This window comes from Typopeltis vanoorti, chromosome 5 (assembly GCF_054136105.1).
Source record: "Typopeltis vanoorti isolate ZY-2024b chromosome 5, IOZ_Tvanoo_1.0, whole genome shotgun sequence".
NCBI classification, from domain to species: Eukaryota; Metazoa; Arthropoda; class Arachnida; order Uropygi; family Thelyphonidae; genus Typopeltis; species Typopeltis vanoorti.
In genome coordinates, this window is record NC_143553.1 from 38,236,813 (window position 1) to 38,262,507 (window position 25,695).

Sequence of the window (25,695 nt, forward strand, 5' to 3'; positions counted from 1 at the left end):
TATGCAAGTATGAAATAAATGCAAAATATGCGTAAGCTATTTAAGCAGAACTCGATTCCTCCTGTTATACATGAATTCGCTGAAGTGTAAATTTCCCTCGAAATGAAAGCACCCATTTTCGATAATTTTATGCAAATGAATTGTTTATTTATAGCCTCACTCTAAACCAATACTTTCCGAGATTGAAATCTAATGTGCTTTTAACCTCGCAGTCGCCCTCCTGTTTTATGTATAAACAAAGTGACATGGATGACACTTGTGTGATAATTTGAAATTTAAGAAGGTGCAGTAATAGGCATAATTCCGATATCCCATGAAGGCTCGGGCCGTGGTCCTACGTTAGCTCCAGTTACCAGTCGCATATCCTTTTCTACCAATGTGGGATTATTCAACACTTGGTCTATCCTCGTAGTACCAGGTTCTAGTGAGTACTTTTTGACCACTCCATGTCATAGCTATTAAAAATAATACAGATACACATTATTTTGGGCTAAAATAATTACACAATATCCACACAACCATGATCCTGCAGAAAAAATTTTTAATCATGTTTTAGAACTTTTTAATATAAAGATACTACATTTTTAATTTAAATATCCTTCACTGTAGTAGATCCATTTTTTTGTCAAGTCATATTCTGGATATCAGATTACAAATGACATCCTTAATTCTCATTAGGAAATGTTTCATTTTAGGTAATGGGAAGGACAATATTCTTCATATTTCTTTAGCTCTCCAAGTATAAAAAAAAAAATCCTTAGTTATCACATATTTACACATTTCCTACTGATCTCTTTCGAATGAATTCAAGCAAACCAATTTGTCAAAAAGAAAATTTTAAAAATATTTTTTCCCCCCAATAATGTGAACAGAAAACATGTTTTTGTGTTCCAGATTGTTCCTGTTGTAGATGCTGCAACTTCAATACCTATAACAAGAAACTTGGAATTGACTATAGGAACTATAACAGATAACTACTACCTAAACATCAACGAAATCACAACCTCAGGAAAGCAGTGAACTTTGAGAATTTATAAATGCTACCTAAATAGCCAGCATACTGCTTTCTCAATACTTTTGTTTACATGTTTTTCATAGTAAACATTGCATTTTATTAGAGAAAGTGGAGAAACCATTCAAGGAATAAGTAGTGGTAACTTTCCTTCCATTTTTGTCCAACGTTTGGATATAATCCGTCGATGCACAGCATTTCAGTTTCTACCTTTTGGGCTAATTATGCACAAATTCTCAGACTTAAATAATGAGAGAAACTAAAAAAAAAAGTTCAAGGAAGAGTATATCTAACCCCCACTGCTAGTACTTATGCTGATATTTACACTATATTAAGTGTAAATATCAGCTTCCTTCTCCAGTTTACATCAATCAAGCTAGAAGGTATATTCAGAAATTGCTATTATCAATGTTCTTACACAAATGTCATTTGTGTTGGAACATGGATAACAATTCCTGAATATTATGACCTATAAGCAACAGCATACCACATTAATGTATACCATACTGCAAACATTTCTCTTACTATTATGAAACACCCTACTTTTATCCAGTCCTGTGGCATAATAATTATGCCAAATGAAATACCCACCTTAAATTTACTCTTTTCCATGGTCTGATTACTGTATCGGCTGATCATACCTGCTACAATCAACTCACAAAACAACTCACTTGAAATACCTGACCAATATCCAAGACTTGCGCTGGAGTACAGGTGTGCAGTCTACGGGAAAACAATATCACCCAAGAACGAAGGTAGCTTTACACTTGTCACAATGCAACCTAAAATGTCTACAAATACATTAGCACCCTTAAATGTGATTTTGAAAGGGTCAAAGGCAAAAAGCATTCAAACAAAAATGAAACTGTACCATCACAGCACTCTTCTCCTCCTGCAGGGATAATCATAGCAAAATACTTTCCACAAATGCAAGAACAGTTCATCACCATGCCTCCCCTCCTCATAATCAGAAAAGTCACAGGAATCCTGAATTTCTTGCCAATCATACTTCAGAAATATTTTTGTTTTCATTCATTACCTAAACGTCAGGAAGCAAATGCTTATGTGCAAAAGTTAACTTTGCCTCAGTATCCCATACTGTGTGTGTTCCCCACTTGCTAGAGGTTACAAACTACTGTTTGTCGATGCTCTGATGAAGGATTAAAAACAAGAATATAATTTCTTTCCAAGAATGACCATTTCTCTAACCAAGCAAAATTAAACTTGCTACAACACCACATCTTGTAGTATCCCTTCAGCTGTGCTTCAGAATTAGCACTATGTTCTTTTCAATATTTCTTATTCATCTGTATATAGCAAGTAGCCTATATTCATTCCAAAAAAGGGGATGAAAATTTGGTGTGAAGTGGAGCTAACTGGATGAAATATATGGTAAGATGATTGCTATAGATCTGGCAGTTCAGCTGCTGGGAATGCTGAAATGCACTATCACCCATTATTCAGTACCCATCAGGGATAATTTTGAAAATTACCCCAATGGGTACTAAACAAACTAATCATTAGTGATGATTTAAATTATCTAAACATTTACTGGATAGAAGAGAAATCTCATAAGAATGAAGGGAAATTTATTAAGCTGTTGTGAGACAACTTTCTCAAGCAACATGCAAAAGAAGGAACTGGAGGTCAAAGAGTGTTAGATTTCATCACAGTATCAGAAGTGGAGTCTCAATTGATAATGGCTATTTTACCATTAATCGATGACATTGATCATGCTGTACTATTCTGAGATGTAGCAAACTATAAAGATGGTCCATTTAGTATACGTTACATGCTAACTACAAACCTGGAAATTATAACACACACACACAGTAGCATCTTTGAAATCTCATGGAAAGATATTAGCAATGCAAATGCATGAGAAACTTCGAAAAGGCGCTTAAATGAAGCAGTATCTGAATGTGTCCCTAAATCTAGTACCTCATTACACAAGAGATAAATAAGAAAACATGGAAAGAATATCGGGAGAGGAGTTATGAAATACATAAAGCACAGGCCAGAAAATTTACAAGTATTGTGCAGAAAGCTAAACAGAGCAGCCTGAACAGCCAAAGAGAATAACTAGTGAGTGTCAATAGTACCCTTTGTCAGAAGCTGATGATAAAGACCAACATATCTAATTACTGATCTGTCAGTATCTCTAGAGTTCCATGAAGATTTTAGAGAAGTTGGCAAGAACTTGCATATAGAAATGAGTTGACAAACTATACACAGCATGGGTGTACTAACGGAAAGTCATGTTTTAGCAATGTGCTTATATCTTATAAGTGTTATGAGTGAGTTGGATGAAGGGGAAGGAAATATTATGAATACTGTTGGACTTTTCTAAGGCATTTGATAGAATAACACATGAAAGGCAGCCGCATAACTGGAGAAAACATGATTGGAATATAAGCTATTGGGTATGAATCTGCTAGATTCATACCCCACATGACCAGTGGTGTGCCCAGGGATCAGTCCTTGGACTAATTTGGCATGATGAGATTTCTAACAGTATATTATTTTGAAAAGATTATGCTACAAGAAATTGATGAGGCAAGGGATCTTGGGGTAATGGTGGTCAGCAATTTGAAGTTGAAAAATCAGAAGTTCAAATACAACTCAGAGAATAATGACAATGTTTAAACAAATAATGACATAAGGATGTCATTTTGCCTCTTTACAAGGTCATGATACAACTGAACTTGGACAACCATGCACGGATTTGGAGGAGATAAAGAAGCTGTGGAAAGGATGCAAAGAAGAGTACAAGATTGTATTGAGATTATGGAATGCAAATTACAAGGATCGATTAAAAGTATGTGAACTTCAGAACCAAGTAAAAGGAGAAAGAGTGATGTGACAAAGATCTATCAACTGCTGAATGGGTGTTGTAGATGTTATAAAACTAGATTTTTCTCTCAGAGTAGTGAGCGAGTGGGACATTTTGCTTGCTGAAGTGGTGAGTACATCAGACGTGAATGAGTTTTAAGAGAATGCATGACAGCTGGTGTGGATGATATATGGCTGACCTCAATGACACCCTGGAGGTCACCGGGAGTTGGATGAGAAAGAGAGTCACTTTGACTCTCAAGAATCATGGAAAAAGCAATCGAAGAATTTGTTTGCTATCTAAAGGCCCACTAGCTAATCAAGTGTAATAAGATTCCACCATTTTGCTAATATTATACAAATCACAACCTGCTGAATCTTGTACTACTGCTTATACATTTCAGGTGATGTGTACTCCCCCAAAAAATAATGCTATCCAAAAGAGGATAATCTAGTTAACTGATGAGCCCTCTCATTCACTATACTTTTTTTTACAGATATTTCTATGTTATGCTTCTTTAATAAGCACTTTCCTTGAAAATGTTTTGTTCAGCTGGTAGTCAACATCCATTTACTGTAGCTTCAAACTCTAGTGAATCAATTCTAGTCATCCTTCTCTTAAATCTGCATGTTTTTGGAACACGAGCCATTTCCTCCAATCATTACAACCTTGAGCTGATCACAAAAACATGTTGACATGATCTCGCAAACCACAGTTCCAATATCTGTGCAATAGGTTTTGCAACTTTTATTTATTTATATTTTTTTAATTGACTACTTGAAATTTTGCCATCTGTGTAATGGAATAAGAGGCAGATCAATAATATTCAGAGATGAGCCTTAAACATTCTTGTAATAAAAGCAGTCAGTTGTTGTTGCAGTATTTGCCTTAAACTGTTTTGCAACATAAAAGAAACTTATCCTATTTTCTGATATATATAAACATAACCTGGTCATATGACACATTAAGTTCCAGACCAACACTGTGTAGCAAATCAATTATCTCCCCCATAGACAACATATAATGGTTTAATCCCATTTTAAGCAGTCATATGCATGCAGAAATGATGTAAATAAAGCATTTGTTGGTTTCAGATGCGCCAACAAAAAATTTTAAATAATTTTTGCAACGAAAAGTTATTTTGAATAGCTTATCTTAAAGGAAACATGGCAATTAGTTTGGTCATTAAGCTACATTGTTTTGTTTTTACCATTTCGGAAATAAGATTCTATTATATAATGAAACCTGTGGAGTATTCGTAACTATAAATTCACACGTATACCACAGCAATTAAATTTTAATAATATGTAAGTATTTCATCTTAGGTATCTTAAGACATCATCAGTACAGTCATTACAAACAATACTAGGAATTACATTCAAAGGAAAGTTAGTGCACATTCTTACACTAAGATTGTGCACTAACTTTGGAATCCCTCTATGCATACTATACAGTAGTGTGTTTGAGGACCCCCCCCCCCAAAAAAAAAAAAATTAATTCAGCTGTCATTAATTAAAATATATCTGATAAATTTATTTCATCAGATATATTTCTTGAACAAAAACAAAATGGTCCATTTCCACTTCTATCATAAACCAACTTTTTCAGGTCGTTACATCCACAATTCATCAGCTCGCCATCCTTCACAACTGAGAATAATGATTTCCCAAACTTCTGGAATGGTGAGGCAGTCATTTCGGTTCACATTGAGTCTCTGGAACACCTAGAAGATAGAATTTTTGCTCTTGAACCAAAACCAAAAATATGGCTACGGTATGTGGATGACGTCTTTGCAGTCTGGAGTTACTCTGAACAAGAACTATACTCATTTCAAGATAAGATCAACAATTTTCATCCTCGCATCAAATTCACACAAGAAAAAGAATCATCACTAGGTATCTCCTTTCTTGATATACACATACAACAAGATGGTTCCATTTCCACTTCTATCATAAACCAACTTTTTCAGGTTGTTACATCCAACAATTCAATGGCTCACCATCCATCTCAAAAATATGGCATCATAAAATCTTTGCTATCCAGATCACACGAATTTTGTTTCTCTGAAGAATCTTTAAAACAACAATTGGAAATTAATAAAGATACAGCTTTGAGTTATATTCTTTTGATTTATTAATCGACCATAAATATTAAAAGATCTACACAACTGTGAACAAGTTTCACCAGCTATTCTGTCTGGCTTCTTCAGGACAAGAAAGTCAGTACAATAATGTTTACTAGTAAAAAAGAAGAATGGAGTAGCATAGTCAAAACAAGTAAAATTAAAACCGACGTGTAACATCATACACATGGGGCCTCAGTCATTGTTCGTTGAGCGAGTTGTATAGTTTTCTTGTTGTGCGAGGCCAGATTTGTGTGGTTTTCAATGAACAATGACTGAGAATCCATGCATATGATGTTACGCATCAGTTTTAATTTTACTTGTTTTGACTGTGCTACTCCATTCTTCATTTTTATTAGTAAACGTTATTGTACTGACTTTCTTGTCCTGAAGAAGCCAGACAGAATAGCTGGTGAAATTTCTTGACAATTGTGTAGATCTTTTAATATTTATGGTCAACTAATAAACCAAAAGAATATAACTGAGTTTCAATTTTTTTTTTTTTTTTTTTTTTTTATAATAAATTTAGTTTAATCCTTTATCCAAGTGTGAGCAAACAAAGTTTGCGCCAGAAAGTATCTTCAGGACTAGGGTAAGGTGATACCACACCAGGGCAACTCGTTGCAAAGGTGTAGCAAGCTACCAACACTCCTGTCTCGTATCTCCTTTAATGCAAAACACATCTCCTTGCGGATATGTCTAATGTTATGCATTAAGGGAAGGGCCACTACCCAGACTAGTTTCGACCTTTATTGAGGTCTCTTCAGTGGGAGCCAGGCCCAAGCTGAGATACCAGGCAGAAGCATTCACAGGTCATCTCTACCTATAGGAGTTGCCAAATGGTGTGCCACCCTTTTATATAAATTACTCTGGATTGAGTTTCAATGTTAAGTGACTAAATAATTTAACAATAAAGATACAGCCTTATTAAATGGATACAATCCAAAAACAACTCAAAAAATCATCAGCCACTTCCCTACACATCAACCCAGACAAGAAGAAGGCCTTAGGACTCCTATATCATATATACAATATATCAAAGGCATCTCGGAACGTCTGTCAAAAATTATGAAGAAATACAAACTCAGTGCTACCTATAAACCAATCAACCAGATCCGCATTTGCTACCTTCTCCAAAAGACAAACTCTCACCTATGATGCTACCTGGCATATACGAAGTTCCATGTTCTTGTAAGATGTCTTACTATTGACAAACAGGTAGATCTATAAGTAAAATCATCTCTGAACATCAAGATCCAATCCGTCTTATCCAACCGCACAAATCTGGCCCTGCACAACATGAAGCTGTAAAACCTAACCATAGGATCCAATGGAAAAAACAAGGTTTACATGACTCAGAATAAGAGTAAAAACAGGGGACCACATACCATACGTCTAAATATCTAAGATATAAATCAAGGTAACAAACTGTTAAATAAAATATGTTCGATCCTCATATCCTGACAAACATACCTTAGTAACAATGAAACCAAAATACAGGTATCCCTCAATTAACGCGGTTAATTAATCCCTCAATGTTACTGCATATATCAAAATCATGATAATCAAATCTAATAATCAATGGTAAAAAATACAATTCGTCCATGATCGATTACTATATTAATAATTTGTTTTATATGGTACTCTTTTAGAAAAGATAAAAAATGAATGCAAAGTATATGTTTAATAAATACTTGTACCTACATTATTTACTGCAATTTTTTTTATCAAAAAAGTTATCAAGAGTCGTTTGAACAGTTTTAGTTTTTTTCTTATTGGCATAAATTCTACGATAACAAGCAAAATGACTCTCCAGACCTCGGCAATATACATGATTTCATAGCCGAATATAGCAACTACAAGAGTTTCATGCTGAATATATAGAAATTAAAGGTTTCGGCAGATGCAAGCATAAGCAACCTTATGGGCAACTCATCGTAAAGGTGGAGTAAGCTTCAGATCACTTTCCTTAAAATTTTCCATATTTTCAGTTACATTCTAGAAATCATTGGAAAAAAAAAAAAAAAACTAATTTAAGTTAAGGGATATTACATCCCATATTGTTTCTTAGCCGAATAAGAAACTCAATCACCGAACTTTATATAGTTTCTATATTCGGCATGAAACTCTCCGAGTTTCTTATTCGGCTAAGAAATAATATGGGATGTAATATCCCTTAACTTAAATAAGTTCATGTCGCCGAATTGAAGCCTTTGGCTCTTCATATAATTAGTAAAAAAAACTAAACCATACTATACTGACATCAGAGGTCGCGGTATCTCTCAGATGCAATTTACTGTCAAATATCACAAACCTTTATATAACATGATTTAAACCAAACTGGCAGCAAAAAAACAGTGCGGAATATCACTCGTAACATATGAATGCACAGCTACTCATGACCTACAAGCTATACACTGAATTGTGTAAGAATATTCATATTAAACAATTTGAATGTATCTGTCAGAGCAGCTGAGAGCTCCAGATGGTTAAAGGCGTGTTAATCAAAACTCTTGCCGCAATTAATCACAGCACGTTAAGCAAGGGATACCTGTACAGTAAATTCGGGTTAACTGAGGCATCGATGCTTATTTGGGCCAACTTGTTGCTTTATCAGGACATTGGCTATAGATGTGCAGTGACTTGCACAGAGAATGTTGCTGTCAGTCAGCACCAGAATACAGAGTAGCCACATAGGATTAAGAAATTCCACATGTGAGAACAGGATGCATTGTTCTTCGGAGTATAAAAAGAAGAGTGGAAACATACCAAACACATAAGTTTAACATCATAAAACCAAGATTTCACAGCTCATGACAGTTTGTGTGTGAATGGGGGGGAAAGAACTTTGGATCATTCCTTGGAAGGATGAGAGAAATCAGATTCGTCAGTGAGAGATCACAATGCCTAAGTGTTATTACTATAATAAGGCATAATGACCCAGAACGATCCCCCTTTGATGATTCCCTGGGATCCAAGGAACTCATTAATTTAAGAACTTTGGTATATGAAACTAGAAAAAAAAATTATAAAAATAGAAATGAAAATGAAACATCCTCATGGGAAAATTATGAAGTAAAATAATTTAGCTATTTAAGCATAGCTTTTAGAAAAAGGAAAAATTAAGCATGGAAATAAATAATACAATAAGTAAAGCTAGCTGAATAATTTATATGAATAAAATGATCCGAAAATGCACCTTTCACAATGAATTACTGACTGCTAATTGGAAGTTATAATAAAATTAAATGCCAGATGAAGTTATGAGGAAAATTAGGAATGAAAGATGTCATAAAAAGCATATTGTTATATATATATATTCTCTCCTTGCAAGTCTTATAATTTTCATAAGTCCCTTTGAACTAATTAGCTGTCAAAGTACTAATTACTCTGGCAACCCATTCTAATTATTCACCACACTTCAAACAAAAATCTAGTCCTTGACTTTGCCATCCATATTTATATATAACTTCCAGGATGTTCAACCCACGATTCTCTCCCTTCTAGACATACTGAAAAATTTCCTCTCCATCAAATACCAAAAAATTCCTTTAATAGCATGTGATATCAGCCTAATTTTCATAATTCCACAAGTTTCAATCTATCCTCATAGGATACATTCCACAAGACACCAGCTTATCCACTTGAATCTGGATCCTCTGCACAGTGTTCTTATCTTGGAAAAAACCCTGGACACAGAACAGCCTAGACGTAACTGAATGTGCTCCATGGAAAATCTGTTGTTGATTTGGTGTCTTCGCTACTATGCTTATCAGTTTCATCTTTCTTAAAATAACTTAAGTGTGGTTATCTGACTTGACTTTTTACTCATTATGGGGTAATTTTATAAATACCAAATATCATTGTTATTAAATTAATCAGAACAAATCACTGAATTGTGCACTGACAGTAATACCTGAGACACATATGTGCATTATGTCGCAATTTTACTATTTATAAGTATTAATTACTAGGAATGGGAATTGGTATCACTCAAGACTGACATCATAGTCTTCAAGTTTCGAGAATTCCCTGAGATCACATATTTTCACAACTATATTTGATGCACAAGTCTATTTTCTTTTATAAAATAAAATATTAAATACTTGACTCACGTTCTTTGGAAAAACCATTATTAAGAAAAATAAATGTAAATTTTTAACATCAATTCGTATTCGCTCAATTTTCACAATTTATTTCATTCAAACATCAAAATTATGTCTTTCGCAAAAGTTCTTCTTTGCAACCGATACTGTTGTATTCAAGATCCCGATTTTTGTCTTCTTCCGCATGCTGATTGGTGTGCATCACAGTGAATATCTGAAGCTCTCGAGATTGGCTTGCAATGCAAGAAATCGAGCTGTATCACGAGTATCGAGACTATCCTGTTAATTTCTCATCACCATTAATTAAAAAATATCTTAAATTATTTATCCATTATTGCTCATTATTTAGCCATGTCAATTCACATCATTAATTAGCAGAGCAGTCAGTAAAACCAGCAGGGTGGTTTGCCCATTCAAAATGTCCTGGGGAGAACATAGAGTTAGATGTGTCTGGTGAACAGAGAAGTGCGAATGAAGTGTCTGAAGACTTTATTGAGCAGTTTCAGAAAATTGTGGACAAAAATAAAATGACTGCAGAACCAATATATAATGCAGATAAGACTGGATTCTTATGGAAGTGTCTTCCCACGTCGACTTTGGGTTGTGAGACGGAAGCCTCACTGAAGGACTTTAAGCAGAACAAGGACTGCGTAACTGTGGTGGTATGCCAAATGCTGCAGGTATGCACAAAGTAAGATTGTCAGTGGAAGACAAGTAGCACAATCCACAGTACTTTAAAAATGTGAAAAATCTGCCCTATCCATTATCAGGCACAAAAAAAAAAATACAAGAGGTGCTTAAGTGTCAAAGCTGTATAACTGAGAGGAGACCTCCACATAGCCTTTAAAGGAATGTGGAGAACTGACCAGGACTTCTAAACTAATGTCCAATCCTCACCTTCTCGTGGTGCTGTTGGGTATCTACCTGGATAACTAACGAGGATGGGCTGGCAGTTTGGGATTTAGCTGACCAAATTGTATTCTTCTTGGTTAAACCAAAATACAAAATGATGGTACAACATGACAAAATTTCATGCCGGCTGGGGCGTCGCCCAGTTAAACAAGGCCCCCGTTGTTTTCGCCACAGAACAAGGGTGAACAGCAAAAAGTCAGCTACTGGAACAAATCTGAAAACACACCCCACCTCAACATCACAAGAGTTAAAGATCGGTACTATCAACATTATAAGCCTGAAATGGAGCTAGCTGAGGAATTAGATAAGTACCAGATTGAAATAATAGATGACTGAAACAAAAAAAGACAAAAATTGGTGATATCTTTCTGAGCAATAAATACAAAATGTTATATTCAGGCAATGACAATCAAGGAAAAGAAGGGATAGCCATAGTATTCAACACAAAATACGAGGCTAATCTTCTTGAATGGCAGGCAGTCTCAAGCAGAGTAATGTGGGCAAATATCAGAATGGGAAAGTGGATAATGAGACTTATTTTTGCCTATGGTCCGACAGAAGGTTCTACTAAGGTACAAGTGGAGGAATATTTTGAGGCTTTAGAAAAAGCAACTGACACAATGAAAAAGGAAAAGTTGCTCCTTGTTGGGGATTTAAATAGCAGAGTAGGAAATGATTGTCAGACATACAAAAATATTTTGGGAAAATTTGGAGAAAAGAGCAAAGCTAATAATAATGGCAAATATCTGTTGGATTTCTGCTCAGGACATGGACTGGTTATTACTAACACAATGTTCCAACATAAAAATGTTGCCCAAATTCACATGGAGAGAACAGGCAAGGAATAAGAAAAGTCTCAATGACTATGTTATTGTTGATAGTGATGTTTTCTCCCTGGTGCAGGACACCAGAGTGTACAGAGGATTTGAAATTGGAAATGATCACTATTTAGTCTTGAGCAGGATAAAACTGAATTTCATATCGAAAAGAATAACATGTAAGAAAGTTATAAAGCAAATAAAAGTTTAACTCCTCTCAGATGTGAACTGTAGACTAAAATACACAAAGATTATTGAAGAAAAAATGAAAGAGTTTGAGAACAAAAATCAAACCTTGGAGATTCAGTGGCAAGCCTTGAAGAAAACCCTGATTGATTCAGCTAAAGAAGCATGTGGTGAAATTGTCTGCAAGGATAGAAAAATCAGAACTGCATGGGGGACACGGGAAGTTAAAGAGGCAGTGAAGGAAAAGAAGAACGCATATCAAAAGTTCCTGGCAAATAAGTCAGCTTGTGCTCTTATAGAATACAGAGACCAATGCAAGAAAGCTCAACACACTGTAAAACTAGCTAAACAAAAGTCATGGCAGGACTTTGGCAAGAACATAGAAAATAAATATCAAGAAAGTGGCAAAATATTCTGGAGGCTGTTGAAGAAGCTTAGGAATGGAGGAAAGAGTGCTGTAAAAGGAGTTAGAGATGATAAAGGTGACATGAAAACGGGAGAAAAAGATATCCTTGAAGTATGGAGTAATTACTTTAAAAAACTGCTAAATGAACCAAGCAGAGATGACAGCACAATGATAAAAAACACTGACCAGGCATGCAGTCAGGAATATATATATCCATACTTATTCCTGACTGCATGCCTGGTAGAAAAAGCCATCAGAAGCTTGAAATGTGAAAAGTGGCTGCACTGAATAATTCAGAATGCCTGAACAGAGGGACAAATTCCAGATGATTGGAGTAGAGCTCTCTTAGTACCATATATATAAAGGGAAATAAAACAATGTGAAAATTACAGGGGTATATCCCTACAGAGTATTCCTGGTAAGATATACGCAAGTATATTTGAGAAACGGTTGAGAAGAATTGTGGAAGAAAAGTCTGGTGAAGATCAAGCTGGATTCAGGCCAAATAGAGGCTGTCAGGATCAGATCTTCACTTTACGACAAATAGTGGAGAAATCATGGGAATATAACAAAGATCTATATTTAAGTTTTGTCAATTTTGAAAAGGCATATGACAAGGTGCCAAGAGAGAAGCTATTCGAAATGCTATTGTTATATGGTGTCAATGGGGCATTATATCAAGCAATAATGTTAAATCTGGAGTGAGAAATGGATGTACATTATCCCCACTGTTATTCATTATCTATTTGGATCACATTATGAAGGAAAGTGGTATTAAAAATGATATCAAAATTGGAGATGTTAATGTCAGCTCTTTGCTTTATGTGGACGATGTTATACTTCTAAATAAATCTGCTACAAGTTTGCAAGATTCTCTGACTAAATTGAATAACTGTTGTCATAGATATGGTATGAAGGTCAGCAATAAAAAGATAAAGTCAATTAAAATAGGCATAATCATTGAAAATGTCAACTGTGTTGTGAATGGAGAACCTGTGGAACAAGTAAAACATTTCAGCTACTTTGGCACGATTTTTAGTGAAGATGGCAAATTAAATATACAAATAGACAACAGAATCAACTAAGCTGGTATCGTAGGAAGTCAATTAAATAAATTCATATGGAACAAGAGAGAAATTAGTCAGAACACTAAATTAGCTGTATACAAGACAGTATTCAAACCAGTTTTAACTTATAGATCTGAGAGCTGGGTCAGTAGTAAAACACTTGCCCAAAGACTAGAGGCAGCAGATATGAGAGCCCTGAGAAAGATTGTATCCGTGAACAGATGGCATCAATGGCAATATCATATTAAAAATGAGGATATTAGGAAAGAACCTGACATTGTCAGCATCCAGGAATGTGTTAGCAGAGCTAATCTCAGGTGTTATGGTCACTTAAACAAAATGGGCGAGGAAAGATTAGCAAAACGGGTGTTCTCTGCCTGGTTGGCAGGAAAACGACCCAGAGGAAGACCAAGATATAGGTGGATTGATATGCTACAAAGTGCCTTAGATGATAGAAATATAAGATCTGATAATGTTGGAGTCTTGACACATAACAGACTGATTTGGAGGAAAATTGTAAATAGGAAGATAGTAATGATGTAAATTTTTCATGTAGTACTATCATATCCTATACACCCCTTGAGGGTACATGGCAGGAATTTCATGATGATGAAAAAAAAATGCATGGATGGATTGTGACATATTCAAAGAATGGTTGCATAGTGTATTCATGACCAGTGTGAAGGAGCATTTAAGGGAAAAGGGATTACCACCAATAAGAAAAATTCTTTTGTTGGACAACTGCCATGTCCATCCCCCAGCTGACCACTTAAATGTGGAAAACATTTGTGTTATGTTTCTGCAGGCCAGCGTAACAAGCCTCATCCAACCAATGGACCATGGAGTATTCAAGAAAATAAAGATGAACTATTTATCCCTTTTTATGCGTCGATGCGTGAACTTTGAAAGTAGCATCCAAGATTTTCAGAAACAGTTCACATTGAAAGAGGCCATAATTACTTTGTCTCTTGCCGAAGAATTTAAAGATCATTACTTCATGTCACTGTTGGCATAAATTGTGGCCAATGATCATGTTTGAAGATGACAAATCAAGTGACGAAGATTTTTGTGGTTTTAAAACATGTCCCGTGTACGACATCTGGGATTTAGTAACACATTTGGAGAAGGTTAGTGTTACTGAAGAGGAGGTGCAGGTTTGGGTGGATGTAGACAATTACGTTCACGTCACTCTCTCTCTCTCGATGATGACAACGAACAATCGAACATTTACGGGGAAAGGAGAAAGATGATGATGAGGACCATGGCACGCAGAGACCAAGAAATTTATGTGGAAGGAAGATGACAAAGCATTGCGGACATTCATAAGATTTGCTGAGCAATGTTCATGTATGTCAGCACATGTTATGAAACTTCATTGTATACACAGTGAATTGTTAAAGCTCCGCCAACAATCTTGTAAACAGGCAGACGTTCTAAGTTATGTTATGTCGGCACACTAAGAAATTCATAACTTTCAAGTGATAATACGTAGTATAATTTTTAAATGCTGTTTAAATTTGATTTTGTGAAATATAAGATTATCACTGGCTGATTTGTTTGTTTTACATGGGGGAAAAAATCTTAAATGTATATGTGTTTTAAATTTAAAAAAATCCCCACAATTTTTGATGTTATTTACTTATGACCGACAGATCGAAAAATACGACCAACGAACTTCGCATGCTGCAATTTCTACAGATGGCAACACAAAAACATGAACAAGTAAGTTCTTGAAATATATATTCAATTATCCAGCAAAATCTCGTATCCAGAATCAAAAAAAGTCCCTTTGTTGCAGGTTAAGAGAGATTCTATTGTAATAGGATTACTACATCCCACTGTTGAAATTAACAAACTAGGTCTTTAATCCTTAAGACAGTGTTTCTCAAACTTTTTACCTCTCAGCCCCACCTGACAAGAGAAAACACTATCAGCACCGCCCCCCCTTCTACCATACTGGCTTTGTTGATTCTGTTACCGTCTTCACTAAAAATTGTGCCTAAGTAGCTGCAATGTTTTACTTGTTCTATAGGTTCTCCATTCACAGTGCAGTTCATATATTTTCAATGTTTTTATCTATTTTCATTGTCTTTGTCTGTTATTGTTGATTTTCATACCAAATTAATTACAACATTTATTCAATTTAGTCAGGGAATCGTGCAGACTTGTACTGGATTTATTTACAAGTATAACATCATCTGACTAAAGTAAGAGCTGAGATTAACATCTCCAATTTTGATAGCAGGATTAATACCACTTTCCTTCATAATGCGATCCATACAGATAACGAATAATAGAGGAGATAATGAACATCCTTCTCTAACATCAGATTAATATCAAACCATCTTCCTGTACTATCTTCAATTCTAATTGCTGAGTTACAACTCACATAAAGACAAAGTATTGCTTGGTATAATGTCCCAGTGACACCATATAACTGCATTGAATAGCTTTTTGCAGGTCTATAAAACTTACAGATCTTTGGAAAGACTTTTAATGGGATTATATTGATCAAGTACATATAATATGAAGATGCCAATAGCCTTAGTTTCACCTACTAAGGCTATTGGCATCTTCAGAGTACATAACTGATGTCAGGCACTAAAAAAGGGCATTATATCAGTAATGCACATTTTTAGTACCTTATTACTGATGTAATGCACTTTTTTAGTGCCTTATATCAGTTATGTACCCTGAAGATGCCAACAGCTTTAGTAGGTGAAACTAGTTGGTACAGCATAGTTGTTTATTATATGTACTTGATCAATATAATCCCAGTTAAAAGTCTTTCCAGAGCTTTTTGGTGAAGAAAATTAAACGTTTTTTAACACTTACAGATCTTTGTTATATTCCCATGATTTCTCAACTACCTGTCGTAAAGTGAAAATCTGATCCTGACAGTCTCTATTTGGCATGAATCCAGCTTGTTCCTCACCAAGCTTCTCTTCCACAATTCTTCTCAACCGTCTCTCAAGTATACTTACATAAATCTTACCAGAAACACTCAGCAGGGAAATACCTCTGTAATTCTCAGTCAGTTTTATTTCCCTTTTTATATATATGGGTACTGTGAGCTTTATGCCAATCTTCTGGAATTTGTCCCTCTGTCCAGGTCTTCTCAACTATGCAGTGCAGCCACTGTAAGATTTTTATACCTCCAAACTTGAGCATTTCTGGTTGAATATCATCTATTCCTGTTGCCTTCCCACATTTCAGCATTTTGATGTCTTTTTTTTTCTACTTCAAGTATGGATATTATTCCTGATTAGATGCCTGTTCAGTTTTTTTTTTTTTTTTTTTTTTTAATCACAGTGCTGTCACTGCTTGTTTCATTTAGCAATTATTCAATACATCGAGGATATCTTTTTTTTTTCAGTTTTCATGTCATCTTTATCATCTCTAAGTCCTTTTACAGCGCTCTTTCCTCCATTTCAACACTCTCCAGAACATCTTAGCACCTTTCTGAAATTTATTTGCTATGTTCTTACTAAAGTCTTCCCATGACTTCTGTTTAGCTAGTTTTACACAGTGTTTAGCTTTCTTACATTTGTCTTTGTATTCTCTAAGAGCACGAGCTGACTTATTTGCCAGGAACTTTTCACATGCTTTTCTTTTCCTTCACTGCCTCTTTAACTTCCTGTATCCACCACCATGGAGTTCTGATCTTTACTATCCTTGCAGACAACCTCAACACATGCTTCTCTGGCTGAATCAATGTTTTCTTCAGGGCTTGCCACTGAATCTCCAAGGTTTGGTTTCTGTTCTCAAACTCTTTCGTTTTTTCTTGAATAATGCTTGTGTATTTTAGTCTACAGTTAACATCTGAGAGCTGCTCAACTTTTATTTGCTTTGAAACTTTCTTACATGTTTTTCTTTTCAATATGAAATTCAATTTTATCCAGCTCAAGACTAAATAGAGATCACTTCCATTTTCACATCCTCTGTACACACTAGTGTCATGCACCAGGGTGGAAGCATTACTATCAACAACAACATAGTCAATGAGACTTTTCTTATTCCTTGCCTATTCTCTCCACATTTTTGCACATTGTTATGGTGCAATACTGTGTTAGTAATAACAAGTCATGTCTTGAACAGAAATCCAACAGGTATTTGCCATTATTATTAGCTTTGCTCTTTTCTCCAAATTTTCCCAAAATATTTTTGTATGCCTGACAATCATTTCCTACTCTGCTATTTAGATCCCCAACAAGGACCAACTTTTCCTTTTTCATTGTGTCAGTTGCTTTTTCTAATGCATCAAAAAATTCCCATAAGACTAATTTGTTTCTTCAGTTAAATTCCTTCTATTGTTGAAAGTGGATCAAATGAGTAATAATTTCATGTACCAGACAAGAATTGGCATAAATGCTGCTCTGCTTAATCTGCTCAAAGAAATAATTATTCAAAAAAAAAAAAAAAAAAACTTGAATCTGCTTGTTGTACTGCTGATGCAGTAGATACACTATTATCTGACATACAAAAATATTTTTATGTGTAAATATTTGATGGGCTGGCAATTTGGGATTTAGCCAACCTAATTGCATTCTTATTGACTTAAACCAATATAGAAAATTATGGTACAACATGACAAAATTTCATTCTGGCTGGGGTGTGTCGTCCGGTTAAGCAAGGCCCCCTTTTGTTTTCACCAGGAAACCAGGGCGAACAGCGAAAAGTCAGCTACTGGAACAAATCACCAGAGTTAAAGATCGGTACGATCAACGTAAGAAGCCTGAATGGCAAAGAAATGGAGCTAGCTGAGGAATTAGATAAGTACCAGATCGACATAATAGGGGTGACTGAAACAAAAAAGACCAAAACTGGTGAGATCTTTCTGAGCAATAAATACAAAATGTTATATTCAGGCAATGACAATCAAGGAAAAGAAGGAGTAGCCACAGTATTCAACACAAAATAAGAGGCTAATCTTCTTGAATGGCAGTCAGTCTCAAGTAGAGTAATGTGGCCAAATATGAGAATGGGGAACTGGACAATGAGACTTATTTATGCCTATGGTCCCACAGAAGGTTCTACTAAGGTAGAAGTGGAGGAATTTTTTGAGGCTTTAGAAAAAGCAACTGACACAATGAAAAAGGAAAAGTTGGTCCTTGTTGGGGATCTAAATAGCAGAGTAGGAAATGATTGTGAGACATACAAAAATATTTTGGGAAAATTTGGAGAAAAGAGCAAAGCTAATAATAATGGTAAATTTCTTTTGGATTTCTGCTCAAGACATGGACTGGTTATTACTAACACCATTTTCCAAAATAAAAATGTGCATAAATTTACATGGAGATGAGAGGCAAAAAATAAGAAAAATCTCACTGACTATGTTATTGTTGATAGTGATGTTTTCTCGCTGGTGCAGAATATTAGAGTGTACAGAAAATTTGAAATCGGAAGTGACCACCATTCAGTCTTGAGCAGGATTAAACTGAATAAAAAGTTGAGCAGCTCTCAGATGTGAACTGTGCACTAAAATACACAAACATTATTCAAGGAAAAAATGAAAGAGTCTGAGAAGAGGAACGTATCTTTAGAGATTCAGTGGCAAACCCTGAAGAAAACATTCATTGAGCCAGAGAGATGTGTGAGGTTGTCTGTAAGGATAGAAAAATTGGAACTTAATGATGAACACTGGAAATTCCAGAGGCAGCGAAGAAAAAGAAGAAGCTTATCGAAAATTATTGGTGAATAACTCAGCTTGTGCTTTTGGAGAATACAGAGACAAATGTAAGAAAAATAAATACTGTATAAGACTATCTAAAGAAAAGTCACAGGAAGACTTTGTAGGGACATAGAAAATAAATATCAGGAAGGTGGCAAAATATTCTGGAGACTGTTTGTTGAAAAAGCTCAAAAATGGAGGAAAGAGTGCTGTAAAAGGAATTAGAGATGATAATGATAACATAAAAACAGGAGAAAAAGATATCAATGATGTATGGTACCAGAAATGCTCAAGTATGGACGTATAAGTCTTGCAGTGGCTGCACTGCATAGTTCAGAAAACCTAGACAGAGGCACAAATTCCACATGATTGAAGTGCAACCCATAATCTAATTTAATCCTATGGCCTCCTTTTTAAGAGGGTTGTAGATGATGAACAGTTCGCTTCCATGACTCTATCTGTTGCTTCTGTAAGATTCTTGCCTGTCCAATCGTTGATGTTGTCTTTCCATTGCAGTCAGGGTCTTCCTCTTTCTCTCCTTCCCTCCACCATCCCCTGCAATACTATTCTGTGAAGCTCAGAACCCCCTCATCAAATGTCCTGCAAACTCTATTTTTCTTCTTTGGATACTAGCCATATAGTCTCTTTTCATTTTGAATCTTTTAAAAACCTCTTCATTGCCCACTCTTTCATTGTCCATCTGATACGATCCATTTTTCTCAAGCACCACATTTGAAATGCATTCAATCGGTCACTCATCTCCTTATTGATCATCCAGGACTCACATCCACACGTCCCCATGCTCCAGATCATTGTCTTGAGGATTCTTACTTTTAACCATTTGTTCAAATTTCTGTTTCCTAATATGTGGTATATTTGGAAAACTGTGGCTTTTGCTTTTTTAATTCTGTTCTTAATTTCATAATTAGATCTATTGTCTTCTGTTATCCAACTCCCAAGGTATTCAAAACTTTTTACATTTTCTATTCTCTGTTCAAAGTGATTTCTATCCCATTATTTCCTTACCTTGAAATCTTCATCACTTTTGTCTTATGGATGTTTATTTTCAATTTATCTCTCTCATTTCCAATCCTGTTCAGTCTGTTCAAAATTCTTTGCAGGCCTTCCTCTGTTTTGCTCATAAGTACAATGCCATCTGCATATCTTATATTATTTATCAGATGTCCATTTATCTTTATTCCATCCTACAGATCTTCCAAGGCTTCCCTTATCATCCATTCACTATAGACATTAAAAAGGAGTGGGGACATCCCACACCCTTTCTTATGGGGAATCCATTCAGTATCCTCTCCTTCAAATCTGACCCTGGCTTCTTGAGTTTTGTATATGTTACGCGCAGATTATGAAATCGCACAATTCATGGAATGAGGAACATTTTTGCCATTCCATGAACTGTATAACACGCTTCTACAGTTCGTGGAAGAGAATTCATGAAATGAGCATTACGTTTTCCACTCATTTCATGATTTGGGTGCATAGTTACAGCATATAAATAAGTGATAAACAGGTGAAGAGTAATAAAATAGTTTTAATTCAAAAACTTTTATTAAATAAAAGTTATGTACTTTGACAAAACACAAGAAAAATATTATTACCAAACTTCGTTTGTTACAACTAACAAATAAACAATAATTAAGGATTTTCACAAGACTTGTTTGGATGGCACGAAGAGTTACAAAGAACTTGATTTTTACAACAGCTACATTTCTTATTGGTACAACATGTTTTACAAAAGCATCTTTTGAATCCTTGTCCATTACCAACAGAAAGTTGGCGAACTAGAGCTCTGATGTTAAATCTATAGTTGGTACTTCATTTATAGATAATTCCTGAAAATCAACGTTTTGAAAACAATTTCTCTCAAGCCAGTTTTCAATAACTCCACCTTTGGTACCAATTCAGTATTTCCCTTCTTTCCTATCAAGAACTATTCCAATCAAGTTTGCCAGATCTCCTCGACCACGATCAAAAGATGGTACAAACACATTTACACAATTATCTCCAATATCCACTTCTTTTAATTTTTTCTTTGCTATTTGCACCATTTTAGTAGCGATATGCTTTATGTTCTGACTTGCAATGATGCTCAGATATCTTTTTCTCCCATTTTCATGTCACCTTTATCATCTCTAACTCCTTTTACAGCACTCTTTACTTCCTTCCTAAGCTTCTTCAACAACCTCCAGAATATTTTGCCACCTTCTTGATATTTATTTTCTATATTCTTTCCAAAGTCCTCCCATGACTTTTGTTTAGCTAGTTTTACACACTGTTTAGCTTTCTTACATTTGTCTCTGTATTCTGTAAGAGTAAAAGCTGACTTATTTGAGAGGAACTTTTGATATGCTTTCTTCTTTTCCTTCACTGCCTCTAACTTCCTGTGTCCACCAGGGAGTTCTGATTGTTTTATCCTTGCACACAACCTCATCACATGCCTCTCTGGCAGAATCAATCAATGTTTTCTTCAGAGTTTGCCACTGAATCTCCAAGGTTTGATTCCTGTTCTCAAACTCTTTCATTTTTTATTCAATAATCCATGACAAAAGTACAGGAAGGTGGTTTAATGTTAAATCTGGTGTGAGATAAGGATGTACATTATCCCCTCTGTTATTCATTATCTATATGGATCACATTATGAAGGAATGTGGTATTAAACCTTATATCAAAATTGGAGACGTTAATGTCAGCTCTTGACTTTATGCGGATGATGTTATACTTCTAAATAAATCCGCTACAAGTCTGCAAGATTCTCTGACTAAATTGAATAGCTGTTGTAATAGATATGGTATGAAGGTCAGCAATAAAAAGACCAAGACAATGAAAATAGGCAGAATCATTGAAAATGTCAACTGTGTTGTGAATGGAGAACCTGTGGAACAAGTAAAACATTTCAGCTACTTAGGCACAATTTTTACTGAAGATGGTAAACTAAATATAGAAATAGACAACAGAATCAGCAAAGCTGGTGTCGTGGGAAGTCAATTGAATAAATTCATATGGAATAAGAAAGAAATTAGTCGGAACACTAAATTAGCTGTATACAAGACTGTGTTCAAACCAATTTTAACTTATGGATCTGAGAGCTGGGTCAGAAGTAAAACACTTGACCAAAGACTAGAGACCGCAGATATGAGAGTCCTGAGAAAGATTAGAGGTGTGAACAGTTGGCATCAATGGCAATATCATATTAAAAATGAGGATATTAGGAAAGAACTTGACATTGTCAGCATCCAGGAATGCGTTAGCAGAGCTAATCTCAGATGGTATGGTCACTTAAATAGAATGGGAGAGGAAAGATTAGCAAAATGTGTTCTCTGCCAGGTTGGCAGGAAAACGACCCAGAGGAAGACCAAGATATAGGTGGATTGATACGGTACAAAGTGCCTTAGACGATAGAAATATAAGATCTGATAATGTTGGAGTCTTGACAAGTAACAGACTGATTTGGAGGAAAATTGTAGACAGGAAGTTAGTAATGATGTAATTTTTTCATGTAGTACTGTCATATCCTGTACACCCTTTGCGGGTACATGGCACGTATTTGATGATGATGATGATCTTTGTGTATTTTAGTCTACAGTTCACGTCAGAGAGCTGCTCAACTTTTATCCGCGTTAAAACTTTCTTACATGTTATTCTTTTCAATATGAAATGCAATTTTATCCTGCTCAAGACTAAATAATGATCACTTCCAATTTCAAATCCTCTGTACACTCTGGTGTCCTGCTCCAGGCAGAAAACATCACTATCAACAATAACATAGTCAATAAGACTTTTCTTATTCCTTGCCTCTTCTCTCCATGTGAATTTGTGCACATTTTTATGTTGGAACATTGTGTTAGTAATAACCAATCCATGTCCTGAACAGAAATTCAACAGATATTTGCCATTATTATTAGCTTTGCTCTTTTCTCTAAATTTTCCCAAAATATTTTTGTATGTCTCACAATCATTTCCTACTCTGCTATTTAGATCCCCAACAAGGAGCAACTTTTCCTTTTTCATTGTGTCAGTTGCTTTTTCTAAAGCATCAAAAAATTCCTCCACTTCTACCTTAGCAGAACCTTCTATAAAAATAAGTCAAACAAATAAGTCTCATTGTCCAGTTCCCCATTCTCATATTTGCCCACATTACTCTACTTGAGACTGACTGCCATTCAAGAAAATTAGCCTCGTATTTTGTGTTGAATACTATTGCTACTCTTTCTTTTCCTTGATTGTCATTGCCTGAATATAACATTTTGTATTTATTGTTCAGAAAGATATTAACAGTTTTTGTCTTTTTTGTTTCAGTCACCCCTATTATGTCAATCTGGTACTTATCTAATTCCTCAGCTAGCTCCATTTCTTTGCCATTCAGGCTTCTTATGTTGATAGTACAGATCTTTAACTATGGTGATGTTAGTTGGGGTTTGTTTTCATATTTGTTCCAGTAGCTGACTTTTCGCTGTTCGCCCTGGTTCCCTGGCGAAAACAATGGGGGCCTTGTTTAACCGGGCGAAGCCGCAGCTGGCATGAAATTTTGTTATGTCGTACCATCATTTTTTATTTTGGTTTAACCAATAAGAATACAATTTGGTCGGCTAAATCCCAAATTGCCAACCCATCCTCGTTCGTTCGGTATCCAAGTAGATACCCAACAGGGTGCACCACGAGAAGGTGAGTATTGGACATTAGGTCAGAAGCCCTGGTCGGTTCACCGCATTCCTTTAAAGGTTATGTGGAGGTCTTCTCTCAGTTATACAGCTTTGACCCTTAAGCACCCCTATTATTTAATATCATGTTATAAATGTTATATACCTTGTCTATATTGAATATTATATTTAATATAGGCAAGATATGAGATGCAATAGAAGAGTTAAGAAAAACAACAGAAGATTCTCAGTAAAGAGAAAATCAAATTAATTTTGAATTTTCATTATTCAAGATATTTGCTATAAACTGTTGCTTCCTATTAATGTTAGCAAAAGCTTACAAAATTCAAACAGAAAGTTTAACAATTTCAGTTTTAAAAGCATTAAATTTTTTTTTAGAAAAGACGTTTTTTCTACATTGGAAGAAACTGTATTTGAAATATACAACAAAAGAGACATTCCAAATAAAATGTGGAAATTGGAACAGGGAATAATGATAAAATAGTATCAAAATGACATTTACATAAGGAAAAAATTATTTATTACTTGCAGAATCTTCAGCTAAATTTCTTAGCTATTGTCAATGCATACAGATGAAAAGAGATAAGCAAAATTAGAACAATAAGAGTTTGTCTAGTTCTAATTTAATCTCTCTTTTCATTTGCTTTGTTTCAATGAACCAAATATGGAAGTGTAAGCAGATGACATAATGATAAAAACAGAATGAACACTTACATAAGGAAAAAATTATTTATTACTTTCCAAATTTTTGGCTTTGTTTCCAAGCCAATGTCACTGCATGCAGAAGAAGAGATTCAAAATACAAGAGTAGATAAATTCTCATATAGCCTTGCATGTCACCATCACATTTCTGATACTTTATTTACTCGAATATAACTTGCCCTTGTGTATAACTCACACCCTTGCTTTACAAAAAAAAAGAAATTAAAAAGTTTCACATATAACTTGCACACGAAAAAAAGTTTAAACACGTTCACATCAGAGCAATAGCAACTAGCTCGAGAAAGAGAGATCCATGAAAGCAAACAACAAATAGAGAGTATAAACTAAAAGCAGTGAAGAATCACAAATAAATATAGTAGATGTGGTATAGGGTATAGTAGATTCTTACTATACCCTATAACACATGAATCACAGGAATAGTGTGGTATACTGAAGTGTTTGCTATAGTGAATTTTTTTAGCATAGTGGTGTACCTACTTACCTACTGAGCTCTGGTCAGGACTTTCTTGTAATTTGTTATAACAGTGTTTCCCATAATTGATTGGTGAAAAGAACTGACTGCACATGAGCACATTAAAGAACACTTAAACATCTTCATCATCATCATCATCATCAAATTCCTGCCATGTACCCTCAAGGGGGGTACAGGATATGATAGTACTACATGAAAAATTTACATCATTACTAACTTCCTATCTACAATTTTCCTCCAAATCAGTCTGTTACTTGTCAAGACTCCAACATTATCAGACCTTATATTTCTATCGTCTAAGGTACTTTGTACCGTATCAATCCACCTATATCTTTGTCTTCCTCTGGGTCGTTTTCCTGCCAAACTGGCAGAGAACACTTGCTTTGCTAATCTTTCCTCTCCCATTCTATTTAAGTGACCATACCACCTGAGATTAGCTCTGCTAACGCATTTCTGGATGCTGACAATGTCAAGTTCTTTCCTAATATCCTCATTTTTAATATGATATTGCCATTGATGCCATCTGTTCACGCCTCTAATCTTTCTCATGACTCTCATATCTGCGGTCTCCAGTCTTTGGTCAAGTGCTTTACTTCTGACCCAGCTCTCAGATCCATAATTTAAAACTGGTTTGAACACTGTCTTGTATACAGCTAATTTAGTGTTCCAACTAATTTCTCTCTTATTCCAT

General features: G+C 35.2%; 1 protein-coding gene across 3 annotated transcripts in view; it reads right to left on the reverse strand.

Annotated features, from left to right (window-relative positions):
- Window positions 1-25,695, reverse strand: part of LOC150106324 (M-phase inducer phosphatase-like) — a 349,715-nt gene that overhangs the window by 240,591 nt on the left and 83,429 nt on the right. The gene's annotated exons all lie outside the window — the stretch shown is intronic.